The sequence below is a fragment of the Micropterus salmoides genome, unplaced genomic scaffold (assembly GCF_014851395.1).
Source record: "Micropterus salmoides isolate LMB-PRFRI ecotype aquatic unplaced genomic scaffold, ASM1485139v1 Ms_hic_scaffold_23, whole genome shotgun sequence".
NCBI lineage: Eukaryota > Metazoa > Chordata > Actinopteri > Centrarchiformes > Centrarchidae > Micropterus > Micropterus salmoides.
The window spans coordinates 8,168,579-8,179,838 of record NW_024041484.1 but is presented as its reverse complement, the minus strand read 5'-3'; the positions used below and the strand labels follow the sequence as shown (position 1 = coordinate 8,179,838).

General features: G+C 47.5%; 10 non-coding genes across 10 annotated transcripts; all 10 read left to right on the top strand.

The window, feature by feature from the left end:
* The first annotated feature begins 900 nt into the window (after positions 1 to 900).
* Positions 901 to 972, top strand: trnaq-cug. Its single transcript has one exon. It is a non-coding gene; the product is annotated as a tRNA-Gln (tRNA).
* A 153-nt stretch (positions 973 to 1,125) lies between these two features.
* Positions 1,126 to 1,208, top strand: trnal-cag. The gene has a single exon. It is a non-coding gene; the product is annotated as a tRNA-Leu (tRNA).
* Positions 1,209 to 3,249: 2,041 nt separating this feature from the next.
* trnaq-cug lies at positions 3,250 to 3,321 on the top strand. The gene has a single exon. It is a non-coding gene; the product is annotated as a tRNA-Gln (tRNA).
* A 153-nt stretch (positions 3,322 to 3,474) lies between these two features.
* On the top strand, positions 3,475 to 3,557 carry trnal-cag. The gene has a single exon. It is a non-coding gene; the product is annotated as a tRNA-Leu (tRNA).
* A 2,041-nt stretch (positions 3,558 to 5,598) lies between these two features.
* trnaq-cug lies at positions 5,599 to 5,670 on the top strand. Its single transcript has one exon. It is a non-coding gene; the product is annotated as a tRNA-Gln (tRNA).
* A 153-nt stretch (positions 5,671 to 5,823) lies between these two features.
* trnal-cag lies at positions 5,824 to 5,906 on the top strand. Its single transcript has one exon. It is a non-coding gene; the product is annotated as a tRNA-Leu (tRNA).
* A 2,041-nt stretch (positions 5,907 to 7,947) lies between these two features.
* Positions 7,948 to 8,019, top strand: trnaq-cug. Its single transcript has one exon. It is a non-coding gene; the product is annotated as a tRNA-Gln (tRNA).
* A 144-nt stretch (positions 8,020 to 8,163) lies between these two features.
* On the top strand, positions 8,164 to 8,246 carry trnal-cag. The gene has a single exon. It is a non-coding gene; the product is annotated as a tRNA-Leu (tRNA).
* A 2,041-nt stretch (positions 8,247 to 10,287) lies between these two features.
* trnaq-cug lies at positions 10,288 to 10,359 on the top strand. The gene has a single exon. It is a non-coding gene; the product is annotated as a tRNA-Gln (tRNA).
* A 153-nt stretch (positions 10,360 to 10,512) lies between these two features.
* Positions 10,513 to 10,595, top strand: trnal-cag. Its single transcript has one exon. It is a non-coding gene; the product is annotated as a tRNA-Leu (tRNA).
* The last annotated feature ends 665 nt before the right edge of the window (positions 10,596 to 11,260 follow it).

Genomic DNA, 11,260 nt, shown 5'->3' with positions numbered 1-11,260 from the left:
TCAGGTCAGAACTGGCAGAAAGCGGTGCGACTGGCTGTCATGGAAGACTTGCGGCCAAAAAGCCATACCTCTGAGATGGAAACGAGGCCAAGCGACTCAGCTATGCACGAAACCAGCTGTACACGACAACACAGGGAACTGGGGTGCAGAAAAATGGCAGCTGGTGCTCTGGACTAATGAGTCAATATTTTTAATATTTGGCTGTAGGAGCAGAGCCGTTTGTTTGCCGAAGGGCGGGCGAGCGGTACAAGAATGACTGTCTGCAGGTAACAGTGAATCATGGGGGAGGTTCCTTGCAAGTTTGGCGCTGCATTTCTGCAAAAGGAGTTGGGGATTCAGTCAGAATAAATGGTCTCCTCATTGCTGAGAAGTACAGGCAGACACTTAGTCATCGTGCAATACCAACAGGGAGGCATCTGATTGGCCCCAAATTTATTCTGCAGCATGACAACGACTCCAAAAATACAGCGAAATTCATTAAGAGCGATGTTCAGCGTCAAGAAGAACACCGAGTCCTGGAAGTGATGCCCCAGAGCCCCGATCTCTACAGCGTCGAGTCTGTCTGGGATTACACGAAGAGAGAGCAACTGAGGCTGCACAGAAAAAGGGTTTGAAAGAGGCCAATGCTTTTGAGTTACGTGACGGATGCACACTTTGAATTCTGTCTTGTACTCATCATAAAAACGAGGTTTCACTGAGATGTGAACTCAGATTTCTGCGTTTTGAGGCCACAGTGCTCAAAACGAAGGGGCCAGTACGGTCCATCAGAAGTACTTGTCGGATCACGGCCAAATAGCTTGGGGAACCCCCTCCCCCGACAGCTTTCCCACGCCTAGTCTCTGCAGAGATGACATTCAGGGTGATATCATGTAGGAAGGAGCTTGGCACCCCCTGTGTCGCGGTTCCATGGTGTAATGGTTAGCACTCTGGACTCTGAATCCAGCGATCCGAGTTCAAATCTCGGTGGGACCTGGTTTTAAGCGCAAATGCCGCAGACCTTAGTCTGATCTTGTTGTATGTGGAAATTTTGGCTATGATAATACGCCATGGTGTAGTCTACCCTATCACGACTTACGTGCTCTATCATGATATGGCAAACTTTCCACAAAGCAGCAGCCGCACGCAGTCAGGATGGCCGAGCGGTCTAAGGCGCTGCGTTCAGGTCGCAGTCTCCCCTGGAGGCGTGGGTTCAAATCCCACTTCTGACAGCTGTTTTTTCCCTGTAAGGTGAGATTGGGAGAGAAGTGCAAGGCGCTCTTTGTATGTTAGGGTGAAGGCTTCTTGAAAAAAAAAAAAACAACATGCTCTTAGTAGTACAGCATTTGCAAGGCTGCTTTCACACAAAGCAGTGGCGCCTTTCCCAGTGATTAGCAGCCTATGGCTTACGCAGCTTCTGAGTCCGGATGTGTTAACGGCCCTGAGTCCCTGCGTATCGTAACCTTTGGAAGCCCAGCAGGCTAGTATGTCTTTGTGTACAGTAGGCCTATTTGTTGCAGGATGAATTGTTTGTAGGAAGTCTAACAGTGGCTTCATTTACCGTTGCCCACATCTCCTCTTGTCTGTGAACGCTAAACTGAGGAAGGTGATTGGGTCAACCAGTAAAGGTAGCCTTTTCACATGTTATCTTCTGTGTCACTGGTATTGTTGCACGCCTGCTGTGTCATAGTCTCTGCATTACAAACAGCACTGTGCGCACGTTTTAGGCAGATGTGGAAAAAATACTGCAAATTAAGAAAGCTTTCCAAAGTAGACATGTTAATAGATTATATTATCAATTGAAAAAATGCAAAGTGAGAGGACAGAAGAATCTAAATCAAATCAATATTTGGTCTGACCACCCTTTGCCTTCATAACAGCATAAATGCTTGTAGGTGCGCTTGCACAAAGTCAGGGATTTTGTAGGCATATCGTCAGGTGTATGATTAAACAGTTACAGGTGCTGTTGATCACCAATGAAACATGTAGGTGGAAACAACATCAACAATTGAAACTGGAAACAGCTGTGTAGGAGGAATACAGCTGGGTGAGGGACAGCCAAGCTCAGCTAACAAGGGGAGGTTGCTGAAGACAGTTGACTGTCAATAGTCCTACACCGTGCAAGACTGAGCACAGCAGCAAGGCACAAGGTACTTGTACCGCATCAGCAAGGTATCGCCCAGGCAGAACTTTCAAGGCAGACAGGGGTTTCCAGATGTGCTTGTCCAAGCTCTTTTGAAGAAGCACAAAGAAACGGGCAACCTTGAGAACTGTAGGTGCTATGGTCAGCCAAGGATACTTAATGCAGCAGAAGAAAGACAACTCATGCTTACTTTGCTCTGAAATCGGAAGATGTCCCGCAGTGCCATCAGGTCAGAACTGGCAGAAAGCGGTGCGACTGGCTGTCATGGAAGACTTGCGGCCAAAAAGCCATACCTCTGAGATGGAAACGAGGCCAAGCGACTCAGCTATGCACGAAACCAGCTGTACACGACAACACAGGGAACTGGGGTGCAGAAAAATGGCAGCTGGTGCTCTGGACTAATGAGTCAATATTTTTAATATTTGGCTGTAGGAGCAGAGCCGTTTGTTTGCCGAAGGGCGGGCGAGCGGTACAAGAATGACTGTCTGCAGGTAACAGTGAATCATGGGGGAGGTTCCTTGCAAGTTTGGCGCTGCATTTCTGCAAAAGGAGTTGGGGATTCAGTCAGAATAAATGGTCTCCTCATTGCTGAGAAGTACAGGCAGACACTTAGTCATCGTGCAATACCAACAGGGAGGCATCTGATTGGCCCCAAATTTATTCTGCAGCATGACAACGACTCCAAAAATACAGCGAAATTCATTAAGAGCGATGTTCAGCGTCAAGAAGAACACCGAGTCCTGGAAGTGATGCCCCACAGAGCCCCGATCTCTACAGCGTCGAGTCTGTCTGGGATTACACGAAGAGAGAGAAGCAACTGAGGCTGCACAGAAAAAGGGTTTGAAAGAGGCCAATGCTTTTGAGTTACGTGACGGATGCACACTTTGAATTCTGTCTTGTACTCATCATAAAAACGAGGTTTCACTGAGATGTGAACTCAGATTTCTGCGTTTTGAGGCCACAGTGCTCAAAACGAAGGGGCCAGTACGGTCCATCAGAAGTACTTGTCGGATCACGGCCAAATAGCTTGGGGAACCCCCTCCCCCGACAGCTTTCCCACGCCTAGTCTCTGCAGAGATGACATTCAGGGTGATATCATGTAGGAAGGAGCTTGGCACCCCCTGTGTCGCGGTTCCATGGTGTAATGGTTAGCACTCTGGACTCTGAATCCAGCGATCCGAGTTCAAATCTCGGTGGGACCTGGTTTTAAGCGCAAATGCCGCAGACCTTAGTCTGATCTTGTTGTATGTGGAAATTTTGGCTATGATAATACGCCATGGTGTAGTCTACCCTATCACGACTTACGTGCTCTATCATGATATGGCAAACTTTCCACAAAGCAGCAGCCGCACGCAGTCAGGATGGCCGAGCGGTCTAAGGCGCTGCGTTCAGGTCGCAGTCTCCCCTGGAGGCGTGGGTTCAAATCCCACTTCTGACAGCTGTTTTTTCCCTGTAAGGTGAGATTGGGAGAGAAGTGCAAGGCGCTCTTTGTATGTTAGGGTGAAGGCTTCTTGAAAAAAAAAAAAACAACATGCTCTTAGTAGTACAGCATTTGCAAGGCTGCTTTCACACAAAGCAGTGGCGCCTTTCCCAGTGATTAGCAGCCTATGGCTTACGCAGCTTCTGAGTCCGGATGTGTTAACGGCCCTGAGTCCCTGCGTATCGTAACCTTTGGAAGCCCAGCAGGCTAGTATGTCTTTGTGTACAGTAGGCCTATTTGTTGCAGGATGAATTGTTTGTAGGAAGTCTAACAGTGGCTTCATTTACCGTTGCCCACATCTCCTCTTGTCTGTGAACGCTAAACTGAGGAAGGTGATTGGGTCAACCAGTAAAGGTAGCCTTTTCACATGTTATCTTCTGTGTCACTGGTATTGTTGCACGCCTGCTGTGTCATAGTCTCTGCATTACAAACAGCACTGTGCGCACGTTTTAGGCAGATGTGGAAAAATACTGCAAATTAAGAAAGCTTTCCAAAGTAGACATGTTAATAGATTATATTTATCAATTGAAAAAATGCAAAGTGAGAGGACAGAAGAAGAATCTAAATCAAATCAATATTTGGTCTGACCACCCTTTGCCTTCATAACAGCATAAATGCTTGTAGGTGCGCTTGCACAAAGTCAGGGATTTTGTAGGCATATCGTCAGGTGTATGATTAAACAGTTACAGGTGCTGTTGATCACCAATGAAACATGTAGGTGGAAACAACATCAACAATTGAAACTGGAAACAGCTGTGTAGGAGGAATACAGCTGGGTGAGGGACAGCCAAGCTCAGCTAACAAGGGGAGGTTGCTGAAGACAGTTGACTGTCAATAGTCCTACACCGTGCAAGACTGAGCACAGCAAGGCACAAGGTACTTGTACCGCATCAGCAAGGTATCGCCCAGGCAGAACTTTCAAGGCAGACAGGGGTTTCCAGATGTGCTTGTCCAAGCTCTTTTGAAGAAGCACAAAGAAACGGGCAACCTTGAGAACTGTAGGTGCTATGGTCAGCCAAGGATACTTAATGCAGCAGAAGAAAGACAACTCATGCTTACTTTGCTCTGAAATCGGAAGATGTCCCGCAGTGCCATCAGGTCAGAACTGGCAGAAAGCGGTGCGACTGGCTGTCATGGAAGACTTGCGGCCAAAAAGCCATACCTCTGAGATGGAAACGAGGCCAAGCGACTCAGCTATGCACGAAACCAGCTGTACACGACAACACAGGGAACTGGGGTGCAGAAAAATGGCAGCTGGTGCTCTGGACTAATGAGTCAATATTTTTAATATTTGGCTGTAGGAGCAGAGCCGTTTGTTTGCCGAAGGGCGGGCGAGCGGTACAAGAATGACTGTCTGCAGGTAACAGTGAATCATGGGGGAGGTTCCTTGCAAGTTTGGCGCTGCATTTCTGCAAAAGGAGTTGGGGATTCAGTCAGAATAAATGGTCTCCTCATTGCTGAGAAGTACAGGCAGACACTTAGTCATCGTGCAATACCAACAGGGAGGCATCTGATTGGCCCCAAATTTATTCTGCAGCATGACAACGACTCCAAAAATACAGCGAAATTCATTAAGAGCGATGTTCAGCGTCAAGAAGAACACCGAGTCCTGGAAGTGATGCCCCACAGAGCCCCGATCTCTACAGCGTCGAGTCTGTCTGGGATTACACGAAGAGAGAGAAGCAACTGAGGCTGCACAGAAAAAGGGTTTGAAAGAGGCCAATGCTTTTGAGTTACGTGACGGATGCACACTTTGAATTCTGTCTTGTACTCATCATAAAAACGAGGTTTCACTGAGATGTGAACTCAGATTTCTGCGTTTTGAGGCCACAGTGCTCAAAACGAAGGGGCCAGTACGGTCCATCAGAAGTACTTGTCGGATCACGGCCAAATAGCTTGGGGAACCCCCTCCCCCGACAGCTTTCCCACGCCTAGTCTCTGCAGAGATGACATTCAGGGTGATATCATGTAGGAAGGAGCTTGGCACCCCCTGTGTCGCGGTTCCATGGTGTAATGGTTAGCACTCTGGACTCTGAATCCAGCGATCCGAGTTCAAATCTCGGTGGGACCTGGTTTTAAGCGCAAATGCCGCAGACCTTAGTCTGATCTTGTTGTATGTGGAAATTTTGGCTATGATAATACGCCATGGTGTAGTCTACCCTATCACGACTTACGTGCTCTATCATGATATGGCAAACTTTCCACAAAGCAGCAGCCGCACGCAGTCAGGATGGCCGAGCGGTCTAAGGCGCTGCGTTCAGGTCGCAGTCTCCCCTGGAGGCGTGGGTTCAAATCCCACTTCTGACAGCTGTTTTTTCCCTGTAAGGTGAGATTGGGAGAGAAGTGCAAGGCGCTCTTTGTATGTTAGGGTGAAGGCTTCTTGAAAAAAAAAAAACAACATGCTCTTAGTAGTACAGCATTTGCAAGGCTGCTTTCACACAAAGCAGTGGCGCCTTTCCCAGTGATTAGCAGCCTATGGCTTACGCAGCTTCTGAGTCCGGATGTGTTAACGGCCCTGAGTCCCTGCGTATCGTAACCTTTGGAAGCCCAGCAGGCTAGTATGTCTTTGTGTACAGTAGGCCTATTTGTTGCAGGATGAATTGTTTGTAGGAAGTCTAACAGTGGCTTCATTTACCGTTGCCCACATCTCCTCTTGTCTGTGAACGCTAAACTGAGGAAGGTGATTGGGTCAACCAGTAAAGGTAGCCTTTTCACATGTTATCTTCTGTGTCACTGGTATTGTTGCACGCCTGCTGTGTCATAGTCTCTGCATTACAAACAGCACTGTGCGCACGTTTTAGGCAGATGTGGAAAAAATACTGCAAATTAAGAAAGCTTTCCAAAGTAGACATGTTAATAGATTATATTTCAATTGAAAAAATGCAAAGTGAGAGGACAGAAGAGAATCTAAATCAAATCAATATTTGGTCTGACCACCCTTTGCCTTCATAACAGCATAAATGCTTGTAGGTGCGCTTGCACAAAGTCAGGGATTTTGTAGGCATATCGTCAGGTGTATGATTAAACAGTTACAGGTGCTGTTGATCACCAATGAAACATGTAGGTGGAAACAACATCAACAATTGAAACTGGAAACAGCTGTGTAGGAGGAATACAGCTGGGTGAGGGACAGCCAAGCTCAGCTAACAAGGGGAGGTTGCTGAAGACAGTTGACTGTCAATAGTCCTACACCGTGCAAGACTGAGCACAGCAGCAAGGCACAAGGTACTTGTACCGCATCAGCAAGGTATCGCCCAGGCAGAACTTTCAAGGCAGACAGGGGTTTCCAGATGTGCTTGTCCAAGCTCTTTTGAAGAAGCACAAAGAAACGGGCAACCTTGAGAACTGTAGGTGCTATGGTCAGCCAAGGATACTTAATGCAGCAGAAGAAAGACAACTCATGCTTACTTTGCTCTGAAATCGGAAGATGTCCCGCAGTGCCATCAGGTCAGAACTGGCAGAAAGCGGTGCGACTGGCTGTCATGGAAGACTTGCGGCCAAAAAGCCATACCTCTGAGATGGAAACGAGGCCAAGCGACTCAGCTATGCACGAAACCAGCTGTACACGACAACACAGGGAACTGGGGTGCAGAAAAATGGCAGCTGGTGCTCTGGACTAATGAGTCAATATTTTTAATATTTGGCTGTAGGAGCAGAGCCGTTTGTTTGCCGAAGGGCGGGCGAGCGGTACAAGAATGACTGTCTGCAGGTAACAGTGAATCATGGGGGAGGTTCCTTGCAAGTTTGGCGCTGCATTTCTGCAAAAGGAGTTGGGGATTCAGTCAGAATAAATGGTCTCCTCATTGCTGAGAAGTACAGGCAGACACTTAGTCATCGTGCAATACCAACAGGGAGGCATCTGATTGGCCCCAAATTTATTCTGCAGCATGACAACGACTCCAAAAATACAGCGAAATTCATTAAGAGCGATGTTCAGCGTCAAGAAGAACACCGAGTCCTGGAAGTGATGCCCCACAGAGCCCCGATCTCTACAGCGTCGAGTCTGTCTGGGATTACACGAAGAGAGAGAAGCAACTGAGGCTGCACAGAAAAAGGGTTTGAAAGAGGCCAATGCTTTTGAGTTACGTGACGGATGCACACTTTGAATTCTGTCTTGTACTCATCATAAAAACGAGGTTTCACTGAGATGTGAACTCAGATTTCTGCGTTTTGAGGCCACAGTGCTCAAAACGAAGGGGCCAGTACGGTCCATCAGAAGTACTTGTCGGATCACGGCCAAATAGCTTGGGGAACCCCCTCCCCCGACAGCTTTCCCACGCCTAGTCTCTGCAGAGATGACATTCAGGGTGATATCATGTAGGAAGGAGCTTGGCACCCCCTGTGTCGCGGTTCCATGGTGTAATGGTTAGCACTCTGGACTCTGAATCCAGCGATCCGAGTTCAAATCTCGGTGGGACCTGGTTTTAAGCGCAAATGCCGCAGACCTTAGTCTGTATGTGGAAATTTTGGCTATGATAATACGCCATGGTGTAGTCTACCCTATCACGACTTACGTGCTCTATCATGATATGGCAAACTTTCCACAAAGCAGCAGCCGCACGCAGTCAGGATGGCCGAGCGGTCTAAGGCGCTGCGTTCAGGTCGCAGTCTCCCCTGGAGGCGTGGGTTCAAATCCCACTTCTGACAGCTGTTTTTTCCCTGTAAGGTGAGATTGGGAGAGAAGTGCAAGGCGCTCTTTGTATGTTAGGGTGAAGGCTTCTTGAAAAAAAAAAAAAACAACATGCTCTTAGTAGTACAGCATTTGCAAGGCTGCTTTCACACAAAGCAGTGGCGCCTTTCCCAGTGATTAGCAGCCTATGGCTTACGCAGCTTCTGAGTCCGGATGTGTTAACGGCCCTGAGTCCCTATCGTAACCTTTGGAAGCCCAGCAGGCTAGTATGTCTTTGTGTACAGTAGGCCTATTTGTTGCAGGATGAATTGTTTGTAGGAAGTCTAACAGTGGCTTCATTTACCGTTGCCCACATCTCCTCTTGTCTGTGAACGCTAAACTGAGGAAGGTGATTGGGTCAACCAGTAAAGGTAGCCTTTTCACATGTTATCTTCTGTGTCACTGGTATTGTTGCACGCCTGCTGTGTCATAGTCTCTGCATTACAAACAGCACTGTGCGCACGTTTTAGGCAGATGTGGAAAAAATACTGCAAATTAAGAAAGCTTTCCAAAGTAGACATGTTAATAGATTATATTTATCAATTGAAAAAATGCAAAGTGAGAGGACAGAAGAAGAATCTAAATCAAATCAATATTTGGTCTGACCACCCTTTGCCTTCATAACAGCATAAATGCTTGTAGGTGCGCTTGCACAAAGTCAGGGATTTTGTAGGCATATCGTCAGGTGTATGATTAAACAGTTACAGGTGCTGTTGATCACCAATGAAACATGTAGGGGAAACAACATCAACAATTGAAACTGGAAACAGCTGTGTAGGAGGAATACAGCTGGGTGAGGGACAGCCAAGCTCAGCTAACAAGGGGAGGTTGCTGAAGACAGTTGACTGTCAATAGTCCTACACCGTGCAAGACTGAGCACAGCAGCAAGGCACAAGGTACTTGTACCGCATCAGCAAGGTATCGCCCAGGCAGAACTTTCAAGGCAGACAGGGGTTTCCAGATGTGCTTGTCCAAGCTCTTTTGAAGAAGCACAAAGAAACGGGCAACCTTGAGAACTGTAGGTGCTATGGTCAGCCAAGGATACTTAATGCAGCAGAAGAAAGACAACTCATGCTTACTTTGCTCTGAAATCGGAAGATGTCCCGCAGTGCCATCAGGTCAGAACTGGCAGAAAGCGGTGCGACTGGCTGTCATGGAAGACTTGCGGCCAAAAAGCCATACCTCTGAGATGGAAACGAGGCCAAGCGACTCAGCTATGCACGAAACCAGCTGTACACGACAACACAGGGAACTGGGGTGCAGAAAAATGGCAGCTGGTGCTCTGGACTAATGAGTCAATATTTTTAATATTTGGCTGTAGGAGCAGAGCCGTTTGTTTGCCGAAGGGCGGGCGAGCGGTACAAGAATGACTGTCTGCAGGTAACAGTGAATCATGGGGGAGGTTCCTTGCAAGTTTGGCGCTGCATTTCTGCAAAAGGAGTTGGGGATTCAGTCAGAATAAATGGTCTCCTCATTGCTGAGAAGTACAGGCAGACACTTAGTCATCGTGCAATACCAACAGGGAGGCATCTGATTGGCCCCAAATTTATTCTGCAGCATGACAACGACTCCAAAAATACAGCGAAATTCATTAAGAGCGATGTTCAGCGTCAAGAAGAACACCGAGTCCTGGAAGTGATGCCCCACAGAGCCCCGATCTCTACAGCGTCGAGTCTGTCTGGGATTACACGAAGAGAGAGAAGCAACTGAGGCTGCACAGAAAAAGGGTTTGAAAGAGGCCAATGCTTTTGAGTTACGTGACGGATGCACACTTTGAATTCTGTCTTGTACTCATCATAAAAACGAGGTTTCACTGAGATGTGAACTCAGATTTCTGCGTTTTGAGGCCACAGTGCTCAAAACGAAGGGGCCAGTACGGTCCATCAGAAGTACTTGTCGGATCACGGCCAAATAGCTTGGGGAACCCCCTCCCCCGACAGCTTTCCCACGCCTAGTCTCTGCAGAGATGACATTCAGGGTGATATCATGTAGGAAGGAGCTTGGCACCCCCTGTGTCGCGGTTCCATGGTGTAATGGTTAGCACTCTGGACTCTGAATCCAGCGATCCGAGTTCAAATCTCGGTGGGACCTGGTTTTAAGCGCAAATGCCGCAGACCTTAGTCTGATCTTGTTGTATGTGGAAATTTTGGCTATGATAATACGCCATGGTGTAGTCTACCCTATCACGACTTACGTGCTCTATCATGATATGGCAAACTTTCCACAAAGCAGCAGCCGCACGCAGTCAGGATGGCCGAGCGGTCTAAGGCGCTGCGTTCAGGTCGCAGTCTCCCCTGGAGGCGTGGGTTCAAATCCCACTTCTGACAGCTGTTTTTTCCCTGTAAGGTGAGATTGGGAGAGAAGTGCAAGGCGCTCTTTGTATGTTAGGGTGAAGGCTTCTTGAAAAAAAAAAAAACAACATGCTCTTAGTAGTACAGCATTTGCAAGGCTGCTTTCACACAAAGCAGTGGCGCCTTTCCCAGTGATTAGCAGCCTATGGCTTACGCAGCTTCTGAGTCCGGATGTGTTAACGGCCCTGAGTCCCTGCGTACGTAACCTTTGGAAGCCCAGCAGGCTAGTATGTCTTTGTGTACAGTAGGCCTATTTGTTGCAGGATGAATTGTTTGTAGGAAGTCTAACAGTGGCTTCATTTACCGTTGCCCACATCTCCTCTTGTCTGTGAACGCTAAACTGAGGAAGGTGATTGGGTCAACCAGTAAAGGTAGCCTTTTCACATGTTATCTTCTGTGTCACTGGTATTGTTGCACGCCTGCTGTGTCATAGTCTCTGCATTACAAACAGCACTGTGCGCACGTTTTAGGCAGATGTGGAAAAAATACTGCAAATTAAGAAAGCTTTCCAAAGTAGACATGTTAATAGATTATATTTATCAATTGAAAAAATGCAAAGTGAGAGGACAGAAGAAGAATCTAAATCAAATCAATATTTGGTCTGACCACCCTTTGCCTTCATAACAGCATAAAGCTTGTAG